Source organism: Ammospiza nelsoni, chromosome 34, assembly GCF_027579445.1.
Source record: "Ammospiza nelsoni isolate bAmmNel1 chromosome 34, bAmmNel1.pri, whole genome shotgun sequence".
Lineage (NCBI taxonomy): Eukaryota > Metazoa > Chordata > Aves > Passeriformes > Passerellidae > Ammospiza > Ammospiza nelsoni.
Window position 1 is genome coordinate 1,954,170 of NC_080666.1, and position 6,012 is coordinate 1,960,181.

Genomic DNA, 6,012 nt, shown 5'->3' on the forward strand with positions numbered 1-6,012 from the left:
TGTTTGAGCTACTCTGCACCCACTCTAGGTGAGCATCCTGATATAAGAACTTAATTCTGTTTACATCCATCATAGAACCATGTTTGTCTAAATAATTCTGGTACGGAAATCACTTGTGGATGGTGGACTCATCAGATACTGCTGGGGTGTTGCACATAGCTCAGGGAAGAGTGTGATTGATATTAAATTGTGTCCTGTTCCACTATGGTCTGTTGGCCATGAAGAGAAAGTTTCTGTGCCTCTGAGTCTCACCAGTTCCTGCCCCCAAAAGTACACAGACATGATGAGTTGTGATTCCCACTCCAGTGGTGGCACCTGGACCTCCCTCCATAGCCAGAGCAGAGCTCCCTTGTCCCACAAAGTCCCTGGCAAAGGAGGGATGAAGGAAACAGGACAGGCTTTGGGGATCAGGGGCAGGGCAGAGCCCAGCAGAGGAATGACTTTTGCATTGGATGGAGCTGTGCCTTCCCTTGGCTTTGTTGGCTGACAATAAATGAACATCCCTCTGTGTCTTGGGCAGCTCCTTCTCCAAGGAAAGCAGGTGGGAGCTGGAGCCAAGGAGCTGAAAGCTGCAGGTGCAGCCTGGGCTGGAGGGAGCTCAGATTTGCACAAGGCTGCTCTGAGTGCCAGGGCTTGGATGGGGGAAATGGTGGGGTGGGGGTAGGGACAGAGTCTGATTGATTGTCAGCCATGAAGGGTCTTGATTTTCATATCTTCAAACTGCATGAGGAGGTACTTGGTTTCAATGTCAAGTGGAGATTGCTATTAACAGGGAAAAAAAAATATCAAACTAAACAGGTCCTACAAAATGTTTTCTCCCCGTGTTTTTATATAGAACATATTCGGTTGAACGCACTTCTGAAATCTCTCTTTTTAACCACACAAGATTTGGAAACTGAAAACAAATTATTCCCAGAGGCTTTGGTTGTTAAGGTGTTCTGGATGTTAATGGGCCCTGGGACACTGAATTCCTGCACTCAAGAGCTGAAGGCTGAACAAGCCTCTGGAGCAGGAAAATTCAGCAGCAGCCTCCAAGGTGCTGAGGATGTCAGCAGCCCCCACTGAGGCCATCCCTGCCCAGAGACCGTGGGGGAATGGGCAGACAAGGAGAGCGTCCCTGGGGCTGGGGCAGCACAACTCAGAGGCAGCAGCGGCTCCAGCTGGGAAATGGAGTGTGGAATGTGGCTGGGAAAGCCCGGCCTGGGCTGTGCCAAGCAGGACACACAAGCCCTGACTCCCATTCCCCAAAAAACTCTCTCAAGGAAACATTTAAAAGGAATTACAGTTGTTTGTGTACTCTGAGTTTGACTCTCTGAAGAAATATCAATAAGAGATTCTCAGGAGCCCAAACCAACCAAACAACCTTTACTGGCAGCTTTAGAAAATGAGAGAAACTTTGGCAAAGGGTTAATGATAACATGATAACACTGTAGTGGTTTTGGTTTGTTAATTTAAGATTTTTCCCATCTAGAGATTTCTTAATTAATGGATTGATGAGTGTGGTCGGTTTTAGTGTTGGTTAGTTATTTATGTGTTTATTTTGTTTTGAGATAGGATTACGAGAAAGGTAAAGTAGACTTAAAATTTTAAAAGGGTATAAAGAAAATTTTATTAAAAGCAAATAAAAGAAAAAAGGTAGTAACAATTAAAATAAATTCTTTAGAACACTTTTTTTTCTTTACAATTTTTTTTCACCTGACAATATAAAGAAACTAAGCTTAAAATTTCTAGTGGTTTACTATTTCTAGAATTGTCTTTTTTTTTAAGTTTTAGGGTGATAAGTTTTTCTTGTTAAAATTATGGAGGTTTTTTACAGGAGGAAATTTTTTTTTTGTGGTACTTAATTTTGTCATGGATAACAGTTGTCTGGGGAACTTCGTTATTGTGAAGTTGTCTTTATAGCTACAAGCTTTTTTACAGCTTGTTGATGGGCCATGTTGACTTGTGGGTTATTGTTTTAAAGATGAGTTATAATAAAGTTTTTATTATTTACTTTATAAATTATTTTTATCTCTGGGAATAGAGATCTTCTCTTGGGGATACTGAATTTCTTTTTTTTTTCCTGTTTAAACTTCTCATGAAATTGCAGGTTTTTTGGAATTTGATTATTTTAGCATGGAGTTTTTTGTTTGATACAAATTTGAATTTTTAAAATAGTTTTGTGAAGAAAAAGAGTTTTTTCTTTATAGATTATAGAAGAATTTGAGTTTGAAGTTAAAGGTATTTTTTTTCTTTCTTTTAAATTAGGATTTCATTTCTTCTTTACTGACTTTGATTTTTTTTTTTTCATATGCTTGCATTTTGTTTTTTTCTTTAACTCGAGGGAGGATTGAAGTATTGAAAGGAGTAACACCTGACCTGCCTGTAACTTGTTGTGGAAGTCATGGTTGTGTTGTGCTGCAATTTGTTTTACGGTTGGTTTTTGGCTTTTTTTATGTTTAAGTTGTTAGTTGTAAGGTTATTTTGTATGGGTTGTAGGTTGTAGGGGTTTTTTGTTTTAGTTGTGTTGGGGGGAGGGGACTTGGTAAGATTTCAATAGCTGTGTCTTGCTTTGTTCTGGTTGTGGTTTTGTAGCCTCTTGTTTTCCTGTTTGGGAGTTGTTGGGGTTTGGTTTGGTTAGAATGGGGCCAATGTGGAGAGGGGCAGCCTGGGGAGGGGAGAAGGGGCTCAGCCCATGGCAGGGTTGCTTGGTTTGGTTTGGTTTGGTTTGGTTTGGTTTGGTTTGGTTTGGTTTGGTTTGGTTTAGTTTGGTTGAGATGGGGGCCAGGGCCAGGGCCTGCTGCTTCTTTGTTGACTGGAAAAGAAAGAGGAGGTTCCTGGGTTTTTTCATCTTTAACATTTGTGTTTCACAGAGGCGTGTTCAGTATCTTAGTGGTTTAACAGGTTGTCACTTACACGAAAAAGTTTTACTTTTGAAAATTCTTCTCATCTCAAATCACAACTGACATTAAGTCAACATAAAACACTTCTCAAAGCATTGAATTGAGCCATTCAACTTCACAAATTGTAAGCCTGTTCCATTTAATATTAATCAAAATTTGCAGGAGCACAGAAACAGAAGAAGACACAGAAAGAGAGCAAGGCAAAAAGATGCAGAGAAGCACACACACAGTTACCAACTCCTGGATTCCAGCACTGTTCAGGTGGAAATGCCAAGAGGAGGTAGGGCCAAGATGTGTCCTTGCCTTGTGGCCAGCCTTCAATACCCCTTGGTCTTCCTGGGCCCTTCCCCCAGGTGGGACTTGGGCTCATTTGGTCCCTCAGGAGCTGGGCTGGGGCTGCAGAGGTGGCTGTGGAGCATTGCCTGTGCTGTGCCAGGGACTGGCAGCCACTGCTGGGCTGGGATAGAGGCTCTGGGGGGATTGGGGTTCCAGGGCAGGTCAAGGCTGGACCTGCCCCTTCCTCCCTCACACATGAAATGTTTTGAGCCAAAAATCTCCTCCAGTCTGTCACAACAGGCAATGTTGGAGGTGGAACCCCAGTTCTGGCCATGGGCTCCTGAAAGAGAACGGCAGTTCTTTTCCATAGGAAGGAAAGCACAGAGCCCCAGTGTTTGGAAGGCTGGTGAGAGCCTCACAAGGCCAAGGCCAGCCAGACTTGACAGGAATGGTAGATTTTGTCTGGGAGCAGTCTTTGGATTTAGGGAATTTTGGAGGTGAAAACACAATCTCGGCCATGGACATCTGGAGAAGCAGGACAGTCCTTTCTCATAGGAAGGAAAGCGCAGAGATTTCCCCAATGTTTTGGGGACAGATGGGAAGTGACCCTTGAGAAACCACTGCAGCCAGATTTGTACTGGCAATATTCCTATGGGAACAATCCCTGGATATAAGGAAATTTGGAGGAGAAATCCCAAATCTGACCATGGGTTCCTGGAGGAGAAGGAGAGTTCTTTGCCATGTGAAGGAAAGCATGGAGTCCCCGTGCTTCAGCAGCAGATGAGAAGAGATCCTCAAAATGCCAGGGTCAGCTGGACCAGTCAGGTGGCCCCTGGGAGGCCAAACCAACCAGACCTGTTCTTTGTTCCTTTGGTTTTATGGGGCCCCACACTGCCACAATGGTGCCTTGCATCTATGGGGCCCCACAGTGCCATAATGGTGACCTGTTTCTATGGGGTCCAGCAGTGTCACAATGGTCCCTTGATTACAAGAAGACCTGCAGTGTCACAATAGACCCTTGGTTCAATGGACTCCCAGAGTGTCACAATGGCCCCTAGGTTCCAGAAGGCCCCACAGTGTCACAATGGTCCTACTGATTCCATCAGGCCTTGCAGTGTCACAATGGTCTCCGTGGTTCCCCAGGTCCCACAATGTCATGTGACTCTTCTTTTCCATGAGCCTTGCAATGTCACAATGGACCTTCGGACCCTGGGGGTTTGCAGTGTCACAATGATCTCTTTGGTTCCACCATGTCACAATGGACCATTGATGATAGGAGGCCACTCTGTGTCACCCTGGAGCTTTGGTTCCATGCAGGCCTGCAGTGTCACAATGAACCCTTGGTTCAATGGAGTTCCACAATGTCACCATGGCCTCGAGGTTCTGTGAAGCCCTGCAGTGTCACAAGGTCTCCTTTGGTGGCCCATTGTCACAATGGACCACTGATGACACGAGGCCTAGCAATGTCACAATGGACCTTTGGTTCCATGCAGCCCTGCAGTGTCACAAAGGACGTTTGGTTTCACAAGGCCCCACAGCATCACAATGGTGCTCTTGGTTTATGGGGACCCCCAGGGTCACAATGGTCTCACTGGTTCCATGAGGCCCTGCAGTGTCATAATGCTTTGCTTATTCCATGGGGCCTCATAGTGTCACAATGATCTCCATGATTTCATGAGTCCCCTCAGTGTCACAATGGCCCCTTGGTTCCATGAGGCTGTCAAGTGTCTAAGTGAAGTTAAATGCTGCTAAGAGTTTTTTTTTTTTTCTAAGTTTTAAAGTTTAATATAAGTTATAACCTAAGTTAAATATTGTTAAGTGTTAGTCCTCTTTTAAATTGCTAAGTCATAGGTTATAATTTAAGTTAAATACTGTTTAGCAGCATTTAACTTCTCTTAGACCTTGTGACTTAACCTTACCTACACGCCTGACTGATTCAGCTATCCAAGGAACTCCAACCCCTCAGAGAGCAGCATTTCTGCCACATTTCCCCAGCACAGGCACTCCTGTGTGCACACAGACACAAAGAGTCAGTGCAAGGCACCTGTGAGCAATTCCCCTGAGGGAAGGGAATGCTCCCTGTGGATCCTTTGGCATCTCCCCAGGGGGTGACGGGCTGAGCCTGGAGGAGTGGGGGGATCAGCCCAGGCTCTGTCGTTGTTCGGGATCCCCGAGTGCAGCAAATGGGAGAGTTCGTAGCTGGGAGAGGCCCCACTCAGAGAGAGTCGCTGGCCCAGGAGTGTCATTATAGGACACAAAAGAACACAAGCTCACATCATTGTTCTCAAGGTGAAGAAAAAAGGGGAAGTTTATTTTCTGACTCCAACATTTACAGTTTTCCAAAAGTGACAGTGGATTGGAGGGTGACAGTGACACCTCTCCAATGACACTGGACAAACCAACAGTCCATCAACTGTCTCCTCCTCCATAAAGGAATGCAAAACAATGAGTTATTTATAGAAAGTGTGTGAGAAAGTTCACTACAAGAATGTCAACATCAGAAGGCTTAGAAAATCTTAAAAAACCAGGGCAACATCTCACTGTTTTCCTTCAAAAAAGAAAAAAAAAGAAAATGAACAATATGATAAAGAAAACGTGAACACTGTTCAGTGTCCACTTGCAGAGGAATCATCAGAGTGATCACTCTCATCATCTGCATCCGAATCATCACTCAATGATTCCCTCGCTTGATGCCTTCTAAGTTGGTCACGGTTTCCATCTTGCTCATCAGCTGGATTCTGTCTCTGCAGTTGCAGGTCAGGTTGAACAAACTTCGAAGGTACCCAGCGTACCCCAGTGTGTGTGGAGACACAAGCATACCCGCGCCCCGAAGCGATAAGGTCATAGGGACCTT